This window comes from Lynx rufus, unplaced genomic scaffold (assembly GCF_022079265.1).
Source record: "Lynx rufus isolate CCGP_SWC_20201006 ecotype Redwood Valley unplaced genomic scaffold, mLynRuf1.p SCAF_5, whole genome shotgun sequence".
In the NCBI taxonomy this organism is placed as follows: Eukaryota; Metazoa; Chordata; class Mammalia; order Carnivora; family Felidae; genus Lynx; species Lynx rufus.
The window spans coordinates 7,216,780-7,232,912 of NW_025814867.1; the positions used below are offsets into that span (position 1 = coordinate 7,216,780).

General features: G+C 51.7%; 1 long non-coding RNA gene across 1 annotated transcript; it reads right to left on the reverse strand.

The window, feature by feature from the left end:
• Nucleotides 1-4,319: 4,319 nt before the first annotated feature.
• Nucleotides 4,320-9,294, reverse strand: LOC124526718 (uncharacterized). The gene is made up of 3 exons (XR_006965724.1): nucleotides 9,186-9,294; nucleotides 8,118-9,068; nucleotides 4,320-5,145 (listed from the first exon to the last, which is right to left on the reverse strand). It is a non-coding gene; the product is annotated as an uncharacterized LOC124526718 (long non-coding RNA).
• Between the last annotated feature and the right edge of the window lie 6,839 nt (nucleotides 9,295-16,133).

Genomic DNA, 16,133 nt, shown 5'->3' on the forward strand with positions numbered 1-16,133 from the left:
CTCGATTGGATTTTGGATTTCTAAAAAAGCTGTAAAAGAAAATTTGGGGGAAATTGGAGAAAATTTGAATATGGGCTATATTATTATATATTGTATATTAAATTAAATTATTGAAGCTATGTTACTTTTCTTGGGTGTGAAAATGGTTTTGTGGTTATGTGGGAGGAGTCCTTCCTCTTAGAAGATATATGCTGACATAATTAGGAGTTCAATATCAAGATGCCTGTAATGTACTCTTTTTCTCTGTGTGTGCATGTCTCCATAAAAAGAGATCAAACAAATGTAGAAGATTATTAAAATTGGTGAATCCAGATAAAGGTTATATGGTGTTTGTTACAATTACTCGTTGACTTCTCAGCTTTCAAATTTTTCCAAGTGAAAAGTTGGGGAAAGTGGAAACAAAAAAAACCCACCTTTCTTAATCTTAATCCTTAATCTGGTTAAATCTTCTAGAAGTCCGTTTTCAGACTGCTTAAAATGGCTGGTTTAATTTTTTCGAAATCTAAAGATGAAAAAATTTGAAGTGAGTCTCCCCAGAGTCCCTCTGACATTCTCTTCCCATTCTCATGGTTAGAATGATGATTTCTGTCCGAGAGGAGGAGAGCTGAGTGCTTTTAGCGGATGGGAGGCCCAGGCAACGCTGGGCTGTAAGGGAAAAGCCACAGTGACTTAAAAACCTCTGGTTACATGGCCGTTAGCAGAGACAGCAGGCGGCCTCTCCTTTCAGTTCCTGCTGTTTAGTTTTGAACCTTAAGGAATGGAAATTTCTAAACTAAAAGCATCTTCGCGCGAAAAGCGTGGCTAAGTGGTAACATGGTCCTGCGTTCGAATCCCAGCGAGGCCACTTTCTGCTAGCGGGGCATGTCCAAAAAAGATAACCATCAGCACCATAGATACTATTCAAGAGATGTTAGCTACGTGCCAGTCCTGGGCCTGAAAACTTCACAAATGTTCATTTAATTCTTGTCGTAGACTCTAAGTCTAAAGTTCTCTCTTGTCTGGCAAAAGAGCGGACGCAGGACTGAAGCGAGAGATGGCTAATGTCCGGGAAAAGATGAGAGCCCCGAATAAGGGTCCTCGCCCCGTATTTATTCAGATCAGAAGGCTGGCGAACCTGATGGGCGTGTACAAGGAGACAAAGAAACTGGGAACATCAACTTGTGGGTGTGAGGGGGAAAGGGGGGCTTTGAAGATATACAGTGTTTGGGATTTGGGTCAATATAAGACAAAATCCAGGCGCCGGGCAGATGGGTAGATGGTTGTTAACAGCAGACAGGAGGCGCCGTGCCTGTTTACCTTTGCCAGCCCAGGGGATGAGACAGACAGGGAAATAACCTCAGGGTTAATAAGGCACCTTTTCTTTTGTTAACCATCTCCGCTCTGGGCTGCTTTGCCTGCAGCCCAGCGGTCCAAAGTCCAATCCACCAATTTACCTAACCTGGCCCTATGCTCCTATGAAAGCAGCTTTCTGCTATAGGACTGAATTTGGGGTGCTTTCACCCTGAATATCTAGTCTTGTGATTCCTGTGTATTGGGCACCTTTGTGCCATTTCTATTTCAGGCCTTTGCCCTCTCTCTCTCTCTCTATTTTTGGGGGTTCAGCACCCCCTCCCTACTTTGAGTGCCTTTTTACCTCCCTATTCTTGGCACCTTTGTGCCTCCCTATTCTCGGGGTGTCTTTGCACCCCCCTATTCTTGGAGTGCCAATCTGGTTTACCCAAACTCGGGTGTGAACATTTTATTGACTGTATTTCTTTGTGTCTTCTTAACCCATTGATGTAAGCCCAGGGGGATTCCTAAGCTTATTCCCCACAAATTCTTACAGCCTTGGTGACTCAGTCGGATGTGCGACCGACTGTTGGTTTCGGCTCAGGTCAGGATCTCACGGTTCGTGGGTTCGAACCCTGCATCGGGCTCTGTGCGGGCAGCGCGGAGCCTGCTTGGGATTCTCTCTCCCTCTCTCTCTGCCCCTCCCCCACTGGCTCTCTATCTCTGTCTTTCAGAAGTAAATCAATAAATACTAAAAAAATTTCTTACAACACTCTGAGGTAAGCTGTTGCTGTCATTCTCATTTTAGAGGACGAAACTGAGTCCAAATGTGTTAAAAGCTGGCTCAAAGTCTCCCAGCTGGGATTCGCACCAGGCTGTGTCCCTCTGGAGGTCCTGCCTGTCACCCTGACACCATACAGCCTTCCAGATATGGCTTTGGGGAGAAGAGTCATGGTAAAAGGCAACCGGCTGGTGGCTTGGCTTTGAGGAGGGGCCAGTCCAGGTGCATAACCTTTAACACCTTCAGGCAGAACGTGCACCAGATCGAGCACAGAGGTCACCCTCACGACTGGGCCATTCCAGGCGAGGTCCCTGCAAGACAGCCTTTCGGGGATCCAACCCCAATCCACGAAATGGGAGATCCTTGATGTGGAATGACGTAAAAGTCCATCACATTCAGTTCTGGGTGGCAGGTGGGTTGGCTAGAAAGTTCTAGAAGGCCAGCCTTTCCGCTGAAGATATGTGCCTGCACGTCCTCTTCCTGGAAATCTGAATGCTTACTCTGCATTGCCACACACTCTTCCACTGGGAGCAGGGCTTCCGATCAGCTCGGCCAGAGAGGCTCTCTCGTGGGGGCCGGGGCAAGAACCAGGCACAGATGCTCTCAGGGGATGGAAGCATGAGCTCAGGGGAAGATCATGCACTTGATCTTGTCACCTTGAAGCTGTACCCCAAACTTCCTTACCTGTTGCGGGTGGGCAATGGTGGGACTGACTCGGAGGGACTGAGTTCTCAGGCTTTGGGAGCTGCCCTGTGGTTGGGTAACGATCAGGCCAGGGGCTTTGGAGGCTGCAGGCGCCCTTGGCATGGTTCCCTAGCTCGGTGCCTCTGTGTGGCACACACTCACAAAAGATACTTCCTTTCTGTGAGTCAGTTTGTCCTGGGATGTTGGCCTTTCCCTGGACGGCACGAGGCCACCCTTTTGGGTGTGCGTGATTCCCAGACTACCGCACCCTGGCCAGGTTCCTTGACTTGCAAACACAAGACAGGGAGTCATCCTGCAGAGGGCCTCCTGGCACCTCTCCTGTCCCATCAAACCCAGAGGCGTGCCAGCTGGAATAGAGGACTCTTCCTAGGGCCTTGGATTCATTTCCAGATAAGTCGGAGCTCCTTCTGTCGATTTTTAGACAGACACTATTTGGATTTTGCACGTGGCTGTGAAAGCAAAAACAGGATTTCGAATGCTGGGGATTGAAGAGAAGTTTTGCAACTCACAGCCCAAAGGAGAAGTACGGGCCTCCTCGGCTTCCTCCTGGCAGTGGACATCAATGTCCCCGCACCAGTGACCGGCAGGCAGTGGGCAGTAAAATAGAACTGCGCCACGCCAGCGGGAGAGCGAGGGTACGGAAGGTTCCCAGCTCCCCTCCCTCTTCAGCGGAGGGTCTGAGCTGTGAGGGCCGGGCCTCTCCGGCTGAGAGACCCAGGAGCTCAGCCCGCAAGCAGGAAGGAGGCCCGCAGTTCCCGAGGCAGCCTCCGGCCGGGACCACACTGTGCATGGGGAGGAGGGGGCATGTGGGACAGCAGGTGCTACCCTCCTCTCCTCTCACTAGGCCGCCCCAAGCCCTTCCTGTGGTTCCTCACCCGCTGCCCCTCTGTGGCCCGCCTTTCTGGCTGGGGATTGTGGCTGGAGGGCAGACCTGGGAAAGGACTTTATTTATTTATTTAGAGAGCACAGGAGGGGCAGAGAGAGGGGGAGAGAGAGAGGACCCCAAGCAGGCTCCATGCGGTCAGCACAGAGCCCAGCGCGGGACTCAGTGTCATGAAACCGTGAGATCATGACCTGAGCCGAAACCAAGAGTCGGACGCTTAACTGACCGAGCCACCCAGGTGTCCCTGGGAAGAGACTTTAAAGAGAAAGGGAGAAGGAAAAGGAAAGGGGGCCCAGAGGGCTGGAGGTTGGGGACAGTTGTGGAGGCCTGATCCAACTCTACGCTGAGCGCCTTCTGCCAGAACTAAGCAAATCCTTACAATCTCATGATGGCGGTGCTGTGGGAAGGCGCCCCCAGACCCCCCTCAGGCCTCCGACGGTTGGGGGTGCAACGGGCCGCCGGGCCCCGAGTGGCACCCTGTCCAGGGATGAATGTGGTAGGAACACCGGGGCAGATCCACCCTGGGGAGCCGTGGGACTCTTCTGGTGGCGACTTGGGCTCCTGACACCCCAGCGGCCTTGTCCAAGCTGTCCTCCCTCTGCCCAGCAGGGGACACATCTACATGGTGGTCTGAGGAATCCCCCAGCTCCCCATGCCTCCCCACTTCCCCGCACGTGTCTCTCTGCGTCTCAGCCCCTCCCCGCCCGGCTCTGCCTCTCTGATGGCCTGAAGTGGCAGAAACCCCAACTAGGAACGAATGTTACATCTATTGGAAAACCCAGGGACGGAGAGATACGGTGAATCGCTTCGAGTTTTGCGGCCAGTACGTGGCCACGCTGAGACTCGAACTTGCCCGTCATCTGCTCTCGGTGCCCTTTCACGCCTGGGGCAACTGAGTCTGAGACAAGTTCGTGGGTGAGCACTGAGTCTGAGTCACGTGGTTCTTGTGGCCCAGACGCCCCAGGGTGCATATGAGGCCCAGTGAGCACCGCCCCTCAGTGGTCTGGGGCCCGGGGCTCCCCTGGGTGGGGATGACCTCTCCCTGTGCCTTTCTGGAGTCACAGGGGCAGCTCACGGGTCACTTGTTAGGGACAAGTCTATGTGTCTGATGGCACCCCCCGTTTGCCTGGCATCCGGGTCTCCTGGGAGCTGGGTGCGGTGCACCCTGGAGCCCCCAAGCTGCTGCGGGCTTGCTGGCTTCCACGTGGATCTGGGGAGACGGTCTTGCTCCCCAAAGGGTCTGGCAAAGTCCCGGGAAGGGCTGGGGCCGATGCCTCCTGCTTCTCCTCCTTTTGCGTTGCCGGGTGCAAATACCTCTGCACAGAAGCAGCTCCCTTAGCTACACGCCAGTCACCCCAAAAAGACAGCTTCCTGCTGGCCGGCGAACGGCTCCTGTCTGGGTCCTGGGAGGGCTCGGACGACAGGTCCCGCCCCAGCTGAGATTCAAACTTGTGTCCGCCTTGGTGAAGGGACGTCCTGCTCTTCTTGGAGTCGGTGCTGGAAGGACCTGGAAGAAAGGGAAGCAACAGAAGCTGGGATGAGAAGCGATGAGTGGACAAGGGGGGCAGCAACGGAAGAGGGAGGGTGCGTCTCCAGAGACATCAGGCCCCCACCGGGAGCAGGTCTTTTGGGCGGGCGTGCTTGCTTGGCTCGTCCGGACTGTGAGGGCGGCTGGACGGTCTGTCAACAGGACCTCCTGAGCCCCCAGGATCACTGCTCTTTGAAGCCATCAGCTGGCTGCAAGCTCCTCAGTGGTCCCCTGGGTTCTCACGGGGCTGCCTTCTTCCTCCTCTGCACACAGAAAATCCCACCTCCAGGTTGTAAAGCCACCGGCACTACCTTGTACCAACTTGCCCCTCTTTGCCGTCCCTGGAAGGGGTGTGTGTGTGTGTGTGTGCGCGCGCGCGTGTAAGCAGACACACGTGTGTGCCCAACCCGGGGCTCTGTCTCTGCCCCACTCACCCCTGGCTGCACGGCCCCAGGACGGAAGAGCGACAGTATCGCAGTGGTGATGGGTTGGGGGGGTTGGGGCAAGACCACCAATCAGGGCCGGGGGTGGGGGGCTTTTGTAGAGATGACACAGAGAAAAGGGTCCCCTGTGAAGGCGAGCCCCGTGTCCTCCCTCAGGCGGTGGCCTCCGATTGGAGTGGCCCCGGGGAGGAGTGGCCTGGACCAGGAGCTCAGCTTTGCGGAGGTCAGAGGCAGCGCTGGGGAGGGGCAGGCAGTTGGAGGGGTCGGCAGATGGGGGTGACAGCAGGGAGGGGCTGTTTGGCGGAGGGGCCTGGGGTGTGGACAGCGGGAGCCGGCCACTGGGAGGGTAGGCTGTGGGGGGCGGGGCAGGACCCGAGGGGCCCCTGCAGCCGCCTGTGTCCCACGTCTCCGCGGGCGTCTCCTCCCACGCGGGGACCACACTTAGCCCGCCAGCCTCTTCCTCACCAGGCTGAAGAATGTCCCACCTCGTCGGTTTCTAAGGTTGCCACCACAGCGCCCACATTACCTAACTCCTCTGCCTACAGCCTTCCTCCTCCGACCTTGGATGGCCCTGAGGTTCTACCACCCCCTCCCCCTGGGCACACGGTCTTTCATTTCTCTCCCTCCTTCTCTCCGGATCCATTCAGATCTGCCCCATTCGGTTGGGTGCCAGGCCCTATGGGGCAGGAAAAGGCAAGGGGATTTTCACCTAATATTTTTCTGGTTACTTTTCAAACGTCTAAATTGCTTAGGCAATGGTAGAGGGGGGGGGGTTCCTCTTTTCCTTCCTTCTAGGCTCTGAGAAGTTTCCTCGGGCAGGAGGGGACTGGGAATGTATAGAGGCTGGTCCCGGAGAGCAAGGCCCCGTCCCCGCCTCCCGGCAGAGGTCTGGAGATGCCCTCCATGCCTTGGGTCCCTGTGAGGTCCAGGGGCAAAGGGGATCCGTGCCCTGCTTCCTGGGCAGGGTCTTGGAAAAGAGCAGACCCCGAGAGAGGGATCAGATCTAGGCAGACGGGGCCATCACCTGCACACCCCGTGCTGGGCTGGGGCACAGAAGCAGCGGAGTGAACTCTGGGCCCACGGGGTGGGGCAGAGAAGCGAGGATGTGAGTTTGACCTGAGGGCTAAGACCCACCGGAAGGGGAGACGGTCCTCTTGCATGGCTCGGTGGCTGGCGTGGAGAGGGGAAGGAGGCTGTCTGGCGGGCATGTGCATGGAGAGAGGGGATGAAGGGAAGGGTAGCTACTAGGTAGGATTGCACAGAGCTACAAGCAGCAGAGAAACCCAGGGATACAGCGGGAGGTTCTGTGACTTCCGCACTAGGGCGGCCCAAAGTGGATACAGCACTGTAACAACATCACCCAGGTCGTGTTCGCCTGATGCCTTCCTTCCTTTTTTTAAAATGTTTATTTGTTTTTGAAAGAGAGACACAGAGTGCAAGTGGGGAGGGGCAGGGACAGAGGGAGGCCCAGAATCCGAAGCAGGCTCCAGGCTCCGAGCTGTCAGCACAGAGCCCGACGCGGGCCTCGAACTCACAGACCGGGAGATCGTGGCCGACTGAGCCAGCCAGGTGCCCCACACCCTCCTTCTTTATCATCCTGTTACTGGGAAAAAGAAGGAGCAAGGTGTGGGTTTTGATTTGGGAAATAAATTTGGCTCATGCAAATGAGCCATCCTTAAAAATGAATCGTAATTATAGAAGTGCCTTCTTCTTTAGTTATATTTAAATACTGCTCACAAATCTCAGTGGGCTAACTATAGCTGACTCCTGTAACTTCAAGTTGCCTCCTGCTCAAATGGTAAGATTTTATCAGGGGAAACTTAGTCACTATTTGTCTTCCCCCCCACCCCCAGCTCTCTGGAAATATAATTCACACGCAACACTGTACACATTTAGGACGCACAGCCTGATGATTTGACCCACACACATGTTGCAAGTTGACTATCACGGTAACTTTAGTTACCACATCCATCGCCCCACATAATTACCTTTCTCTGTGTTTGGTGAGAACATTTAAGATCGCCTCTCTTGGCAAAGTCCAACACGGTACTGGGAACTATAGTTGCCGTGCTGCTCATTGGATCCTCAACTTCTTCGTCTTGTAACTGGGAGTTTGTATTCTTTCACCAGTATCTCTCCATTCCCTCCACCCCCCAGCCTCTGGCAATCATTCTACTCTCTGTTTCTATGAGTCTGGCTGTTTTAGACTTCATACAGAACTGAGATCACCCAACACTGGTCTTTGTCTGACTTGTTTCATTTAGCATAATGACCTCAAGTTTTATCCATAGCGTCTCAGATGTCTGGATTTCCTTCTTTTTTATGGTTGGATAATATTCCATTGAATATATCCATCATCTATCTATCTATCATCTAACATGGTAGTTCTTCTTAATTTTTTCGGTAGAACTTGCATACTGTCCTCCATAGTGACTGCACTGATTTACATTCCCACCAACAGTGCACACAGAAGGGTTTCCTTTTCCTCACCTCCTTGCTAACACTTACCTCTTATCTTTTGAGACTAGCTGTTCAAATGGGTGTGATGCGGCAGAGTCGTTTGATTCGCATTTTCCTGATGACGAGTGGCGTGGAGCGCCTTTTCGTGTTGGCCATCCGTAGGTCTTCTTTGGAAAAATGTCTGTTCGGGTCCTCTGTCCATTTTGTAATCGGAGAATGACTATTTCCCCCCCAATAATATTACCCCCAGTGAATCTTTACTACTTTATCAGTATCTTGCACATTCTAAACAGCAGCTGCTGACTTTACCCAGCAGATGTCAGTAAACACAGAAGGTGTATGTTTCCAAGGGCCCACTCGGGTTAACTGCAAACCAGATTAACACCTCTTGTATCTCCACCCTTCATATTCAAAATTGAAAGCAAAATTGTGTTCATGAAAATGCAGGCAAAACTTCGGGTCCTGCTTGGGACCCGTGGTGGGTCCAAATCTGCGAATGCAACTCAAGCATTTTGGGATAGCACCATCGGTTACTTGGGATACCTGTGTGTATGAGGTCCCAAGCTGCACATCTTCACCCCCGCTCTGCTCCCGAAGAGGGAAGAGGCCTGAGATGCCCATGGAAGGTTCTTAGACACTGGAATTAAGGCCATTAGGGCCTGAGGTAAAGATGGCCGGACTGTGCCCTCTGGGGCAGCAGACAGAGGAAAAGGGATAGGGGCTAACACAGGCTGCTTGCGCTGTGATCTCTCGTTTTCTCCTTCAAATATAGCATCAACATCCCGTCGTTCTGATGAGTAAACTCAGACCCAAGGCAGTTAAATAACTTCCAAAGCCCGACACTGTCCAAGCAGTGATGCTTAACTTCCAAGTCCAGGCTCATTGGGAGGGATAAGGGTAAATCCTCATGGACAAGAGAGTAGCAAGATGGCCCTGGGGTCCGTCTGAACTCGCTGAAGGCTCTGTGGAGCAGAGATGCTGGTCCTGGGGCCAGTACATCTGGAACACATGGAAAGAGGAGAGAGTCTGTGGGGCGGGTATTGCCTTAGCCTGGGAGTGGCCAAAAGTGATCAGGGTGAGTGGATTAGAACTTCCTGGAAGACTAAGGTTGATTACCTGGGCTCCTTATATCTCCTCGGGTTGCTCTGACAATACATTTAGGGTCTGCACAAGGCGCTCTCGCTGTCCTCTGTGGCCAGTAAAGGTACAGAAGATTTCAGACATAGTCTCAAGTCTTCACTGTTGGAATTGCACCATCCCTACACAGAGCATTTTCAAAAATCCTCCCTCCCGTGAGATTCTGCTGCATTTTACTGGTTCGTGCCTCTTCAAGTCAAATACCTGGATGCCCTTAGGAAGTAACCAAACCAAGTGTGATAAATACTCCAAAGAACTGGAGTCGACGTCCCATGCCCGTCATTCCCCAGCCTGCGTGTATCCGCCCATGCTTTGAGTAGCGATGAATTAATGCAGCGTCATTTCTGCGGCCTCTGATCAACTTACATTAATAACCACGAGAACCATGCTGTAGCCGAGAGTCATTTTAGGGTTCAATGGCGTCTGGCTAGCAGCCTCTGGGGCGGCCCCTTGAAATATTCCGTTAAAATGCGACCGAATGCATAGGAAAAGGTGAAAATGCCAAATAACACCACAGACGAAGCAGGACTCAACACAGCCTTGACAGAATGGGGGGAGGGATCTCCATCAACTACAAGGCAGGGTCACCTGAAAAGAGAAACCACTGTGAGTTTTGACGTTTGAAGTAGAAAAATAGTAGGTGACATCGGGGATCAATATTTGTAACATCAATGACAGACAAAAGATGATTCTATTTCCTCCACAACAAGCTCTTCAATTCTTTTTTAATGTTTATTTATTTTTGAGAGAGAGAGACAGAGCATGAATTGGAGAGGGGCAGAGAGAGAGGGAGACACAGAATGAGAAGCAGGGCCCAGGCTCCGAGCTGTCAGCACAGAGCGCGACGCGGGGCTCGAACTCACAAACTGTAGAGATCATGACCTGAGCTGAAGTCGGATGCTTAACCGACTGAACCACCCAGGTGTCCCTGTACTCCCTGTCTTAAAAATAAATAAAATTTGAAGGAAAAAAAAAAAGAAATAGGCAAATATCTAATATAGTGTCAGGGAGAGATAAGGGTAAGAAAACAAAGAAATTCAGGAATAGGGATAGTGTGAAAATGCATGTGCGGTTCTGTTTTAAATGGGGAGATTTGTGGAGGCCTCTCTGTGGAGGTGATACTGAAGCAGAGGCTGAGTGAAGCCAGGCAGTGAGCCCTGCACAGATCTGATAAAAGAGGCTACCCACCAGCTCCCCCCAGAAGAGTCTCCCAGGCAGAGAAAGGGGCAAGTGCAAATGGCCTGTGGTAGGGAAGAGCTCTGCCTGTTTCCGGAAGAGCTCGGGGGCCCGTGTGACTCAACAGAGTGTGGGAGGAAAGTCTTGGGCTACGAGACTGGAAAGGAGGCTAGGGCTAGGTCCTGCAGGTCTCCTAGATCTCAGAAGAGGGTTTGGGTTCATCCTAGGGGAAGAGGGAGCCGTTGGGTGATGTCGAGTAGAGGAGTGACGTGATCCGACTGAAACATTAAGACGACCCCTGGGGCCAGGGCAGAGAATGGACTGTGGAGTGGGAGCAGAGACAGGGGAGCCTGTGGAGTCGTCTAGGGGAGAGACGGTGGCATGTGGGATGATGGGGCAGTGGCAGAAAATCTGATAAGGAACCGATTTGAAAAAAAAAAAAAAGTGCGGGCTGGAATCTTCTGGTGTGTTGGGAATGGAGGCTCAGGGAAAGAGGGGCGTCCAGGAGAACGCCAAGGTTTTTGGCCAGAGCAACCGGAAGAATGGACTTGTCGTTTACAGAGCCGGTGAAGACTGCAGCGTTCTGTGATGAGTGCCAGGAGACGCTTGTTGTCTATCCGGGGGACGTGGTCAGGGAACTGAACATACACGTCTGGGCTTCAGAGCAGTCTGGGCTGGAGAAAACCATCTGGATGTTGTCAGGGCAGAGAGAAGGTGGTTACAGCTTTGCAGCTGGCTGAGCCCTCCGGGGGAGCGAGCGTAGACAGAAGTCATCCCAAGGCCCTTGATGCTTGGAGGTCAGGGAGGCAGAAAGGAACCAGAGAAGAAGACTGGAAGGGCAGCCCGTGAGGGATAAGCGGCAGAGAGAGTGGCATCTCCAGGACCAAATGGAAAGGGCGCTTCAAGGAGGAGGGAGGGCTGAGCTTTGTAAATTCTGCCGCTAGGTCAGTGGGGTGGGCCCGATCGTGGACCCGCTGGCCTAGCCACGCGGACAGCATCCAGGACTTTGCCAGGAGTGTCTGGGTGAGTGACGGGGAAGAAGCGCAAGGCAGGCTGGGGGCCCAGGGGCTGGAGATGCCCCTTGGGTGTCTCTAAGTGGAGAAGAGATCAGAACGAGAACAGAAGCGGGGAGGAAACGGAGTCCGGAGGGGGGTCTAAAAACGCGAGGCATTCTGGCCTGTTCCTCTGCTCACTGGGAATCCCGCGGCCGGGAGGGAAGCAGAAATCCAACCCTCGAGGACGTAGGAGGGAACGGATCTCGTGCACAAGTGGAGGGTTTGGCTTTAGGCCAGCGCAGAGAAAATCCTTCCACGGAGCCCGGAGAGGAAGAAACGCAAGTGGGAAACGGCTGCGTGTAGGCAGGAGGGGGGGCGGTTTGGAGAGCCTGTGGGAATTCTCTTCCGCTTCCCTCTACTTCTCAGCGAAATAAGGTGCCTTGAAATGGGCACTTTTCCCTTCCCGATAAAGGTGTCAATCAGCCTTTTTGGTACCGGGCTTCCCAGCTTCCCAGCTGGGCATCCTCCAGCCCCCGAAGAGGGCTACCTGGATTCACCAGAGGGTTCTTGGAGTTGGCATCGATGGATTTCCCTGGCCGACTTGAGCGTTGCGCCACTACGCCTTGGATTTCTAAGAAATTCACTGCTGGATGAGGTAGACACAGTTTGCGAAATGCATCCTGGAGAGAAGTTACTAGAGATGGAAATAAAGTCGTGGGTGCTTTGTTTTTTGGTTTTGTTTTCGTTTTTTGCCTTTTCTCCTTTTGCAGGTTAACGAGCTCTCCCTGACGCTGACACAGCTACTTCGAAGTCTATCCAAAATGGCAGGGGATGCGTTGAAAATAGACTTCCCTGCCACCAACTAGGCTAAATCTGGAATAAATTCTCCCTTCGGTTGCCTTTTGCAGATTGTTTACCTTGGACAGACCTGACTCTTTCGGGGGCGCCTGGGGGGCTCAGTCGGTTGAACGTCCTACTCTTGATTTCGGTTCATCCCACGATCTCACAGTTCGTGGGATCGAGCCCTGAGTGAGGCTCCGCACCTACAGTGTGGAGCCTGCTTGGGATTCTCTCTCCCTCTCTCTCTGCTCCTCCCACACTCATGTGCATGCTCGCTCTGTCTCTCTGTCTCAAAATAAAGAAACATTGAAAAAAGATGTGAATTTTGTAAACCCTCAAGTTGCACCGGGATTCTCTGGGTGCCCTCTTCAGACCTACTTCTCCCCCTAAGACCCTTCCCCGCCCTCACCCCCAGAAGCAGTGTCACCACCTCCTTCCTCCTCGATTCTGCTGGAGTTTTTCTCTCCCACATTTTCTTGTGCTAAAGTACCCATAAGATGTACCGTCTCAGCCATTTTCAAGTGTGCAGATCGGTGGTATTGAGTGCGCTCCCTCATGATATGCGACCATCACCACCCTCCGTCTCTACAGCTCTTTCATTCTGTAAAACCGAAACTCTAGTCCTTGATTATGAAACGGTGACTCTCCACTCCTCCTTCCCCCAGATGTTTTACGACTCAGATAGCCTCTCCTGTGCCCCCTTAATCCAAGCACTACACAGTCTTTCCTTAAAACAACGGATTTTGTGATGTTGTCGGTCACTTTTAAAAATCCCCTGTCTTGGGGCGCCTGGGTGGCGCAGTCGGTTGAGCGTCCGACTTCAGCCAGGTCACGATCTCGCGGTCCGTGAGTTCGAGCCCCACGTCAGGCTCTGGGCTGATGGCTCAGAGCCTGGAGCCTGTTTCCGATTCTGTGTCTCCCTCTCTCTCTGCCCCTCCCCCGTTCATGCTCTGTCTCTCTCTGTCCCAAAAATAAATAAAAACGTTGAAAAAAAAATTTTTTTTTAAAAAATCCCCTGTCTTGGGGCACCTGGGTGGCTCAGTCGGTGGAGCATCTGACTCTTGATCTCGACTCAGGTCATGATCTCCCAGGTTGCGAGATCGAGCTCCACCTTGGGCTCTGTGCTGACAGCCCGGAGCCTGCTTGGGGTTCTCTCCCCCCACCCCTCTCTCTCTCTGCCCCTTTCCCTGCTCATGTGCATGCTTTTTCTCTCCCTCAAAATAAATAAACTTAAAAAGTAACAAATAAAAATAAACCCCCCGGTCTCTTTTTCCTTTTCTCTCTCCTAAATAACAGTCTTATTACCTTCTCTCAGGAATGGCAGTACTTTTTTAAATGTTTATTTTTATTACTTTTGAGAGAGAGCAAAACAGAGTGCAAGTAGGGGAGGGACAGAGAGAGGGAGAGGAGACCCAGTTTCGGAAGCAGGCTCCAGGCTCTGAGCGGTCAACAGCACAGAGCCCCATGTGGGGCTCAAACCCACAAACCGTGAGATCATGACCTGAGCTGAAGTTGAACACTTAACTGACTGAGCCACCCAGGTGCCCCAAAGTCTTTTTTTTAATTTAAAAAATTATTTTTAATTTATTTTTGAGAGAGAAAGAGAGAGAGAGAGAGAATGAGCAGGGGAGGGGCAGAGAGAGGGAGACACAGAATCCGAAGCAGGCTCCAGGCTCTGAGCTGACAGCACAGAGGCCGATGCAGGGCTCGAACCCATGAACAGTGAGATCATGACCTGAGCTGAAGTTGGACACTTAACCAACTGAGCCACCCAGGCACCCCAGAAATGGAGGTCTTTTTTTTTCTCTCTCTCTCTCTGATTTTTGAAGTCAGTAGCTACTATTTTCTAAAATAACAAAAGCCTGTAATGTCCTGACCCCAAAGCTTGGGAAGGTCGGGGGTGCACTAAGAAGTCAGGGAGGGGCACCTGGGGGGCTCAGTCGGTTGAGCGTCCGACTTTGGCTCAGGTCACCATCTCGCGGTCTGTGAGTTCGACCCCCCCGTCGGGCTCTGTGCTGACAGCTCGGAGCCTGGAACCTGCTTTGGATTCTGTGTCTCCCTCTCTCTCTGCCCCTCCCCTGCTCACGCTCTGTCTCTCTCTGTCTTTCAATAATAAACATTAAAAAGTCATGGAGCATTAGCTACATGGTGTCATCATTCTGAAAAGCAGTGTTGCAGTAGCTAGCAAAAGACCCACAGACGCTTTAATCCGTTGATCCAATAATTCCTCTTATACAAACATACGCACAAAGATTTATGTTTAGCACAGTGTTGTACATAATAATGAAAATTGGATGTTGCCTCTGTGTCCATCGGTAGGGGCTTGGCTAAAGTCTGAATGGACTCGTGTAATCACTGAAAACCATGTTTGAGGTTAATACATGGGAAAATGTTTATGCTATAATGTTAAATGAAAAATGTAAGATAAACTCTATGTATGTTATGATCTCAAATCTTTTCTTAAATTTATACCTGCAGAGAATAACATGGCAGAAAACCATGTCTGTGTTAAACAATTCTTAGAGAGATGAAATATTGTGTAATTCTTAAAAAAATTTATTTTAATCTTTACTTTTGAGAGAGAGAGAGAGACAGAGTGCAAGTGGGGGAGGAACAGAGAGAGAGAGGGACACACAGAATCGGAAGCAGGCTCCAGGCTCTGAGCTGTCAGCACAGAGATCGACTTGGGGCTTGAACTCACGAACCGTGAGATCTTGACCTGAGCCGAGGTCGGGCGCTTAACCGACTGAGCCACCCAGGCGCCCCGCAAATATTGTGTAATTCTAACTTTTTGTTCATTTATTGTTTTGTATTTTCTGTGGCCAGGCATTTCTTTTACGTCCAGAGAAAAGTCATAAAGAATATAAAACAAACACATTGAAAATGGAACACTCTTAAAACCGAGTACTCAAATGCAAATTAAAATGTATTTTTGTTCCTACCTAAATAAAGGAGGAAATACGGAGTCAAAGAGTAATTTTCCTGCTGAGCATGTTTTGTGGTTTCTCGAGCGTCTGGGTGTGTCTGTGGAGGAACAACTGTGGCTGTTGCCTAACAGCTGTCTTATTCAACAGAAATGGAAACGTGGCACCCGTATCCTTGAGAAAACGACTTGGCCCTCCTATGGATGGAGGGTGTCTTGAAGAGAAACTGGGTATGTCCTCATTTGCTAAGAAATACTTTTGTCACCCGCTCTCCCATAATACCACTTGCGGGTGGCCCACCATAGGGTTGCCAACTTAGCTAGTCAAGCAAACGACATTACAAGTCATGTTGAAACCAAAGTGCTCCCTGTGGGCCAGGGGAGTGGGGTGTGGGTGGAGAAGAGAGTTAACTTCTCAGTTGGGACAGACTACCCTAACTTGGAGGGATCTCTCAGTCAAGTTGCCATGTCCCCGTGTGCAGTTGTTGGCCTCGCGGGGCCAGAGGTGAATTCTCTCCCTGGGTGTTCAGGGGTAGACTCTCAGAGAGAGACGATGGGAAGCTCACCTGACCTGTATATACTGCAGACACAGTGGATTGCCATCCCTGGACGGTGGCCCTTCTCAGTGGAGGCTCTGTCTACCACCCAGATTCTGCTGTTAGATTCGCCCCTGGGGATCCTGGCTGATAAGCCTCCGTCTGGTGACCATTGTCATTAGAGATACTGATGTCACAGAACAGCTGTCACCAAAAGCTGCCCCACCCAGGCTGCACCGGTCATTGTGAGTGGGTTGATTCTGTTAAACTCAGCATCCTGGAGGGAAGATCTCCCCTCCCTGCCTCAGTCATCCACCTGTAGACCTTCCTTCTGGATTTTTCTTTTTTTTTCTTTTGCATGCCCACCTGTGTTCTCTGCTCTTGGAGGCAGGGTTGGTCTGTATCTTTTTCCAGCTTTATTGAGGTATAATTGATACATGACATTCTGTAAGTTTAA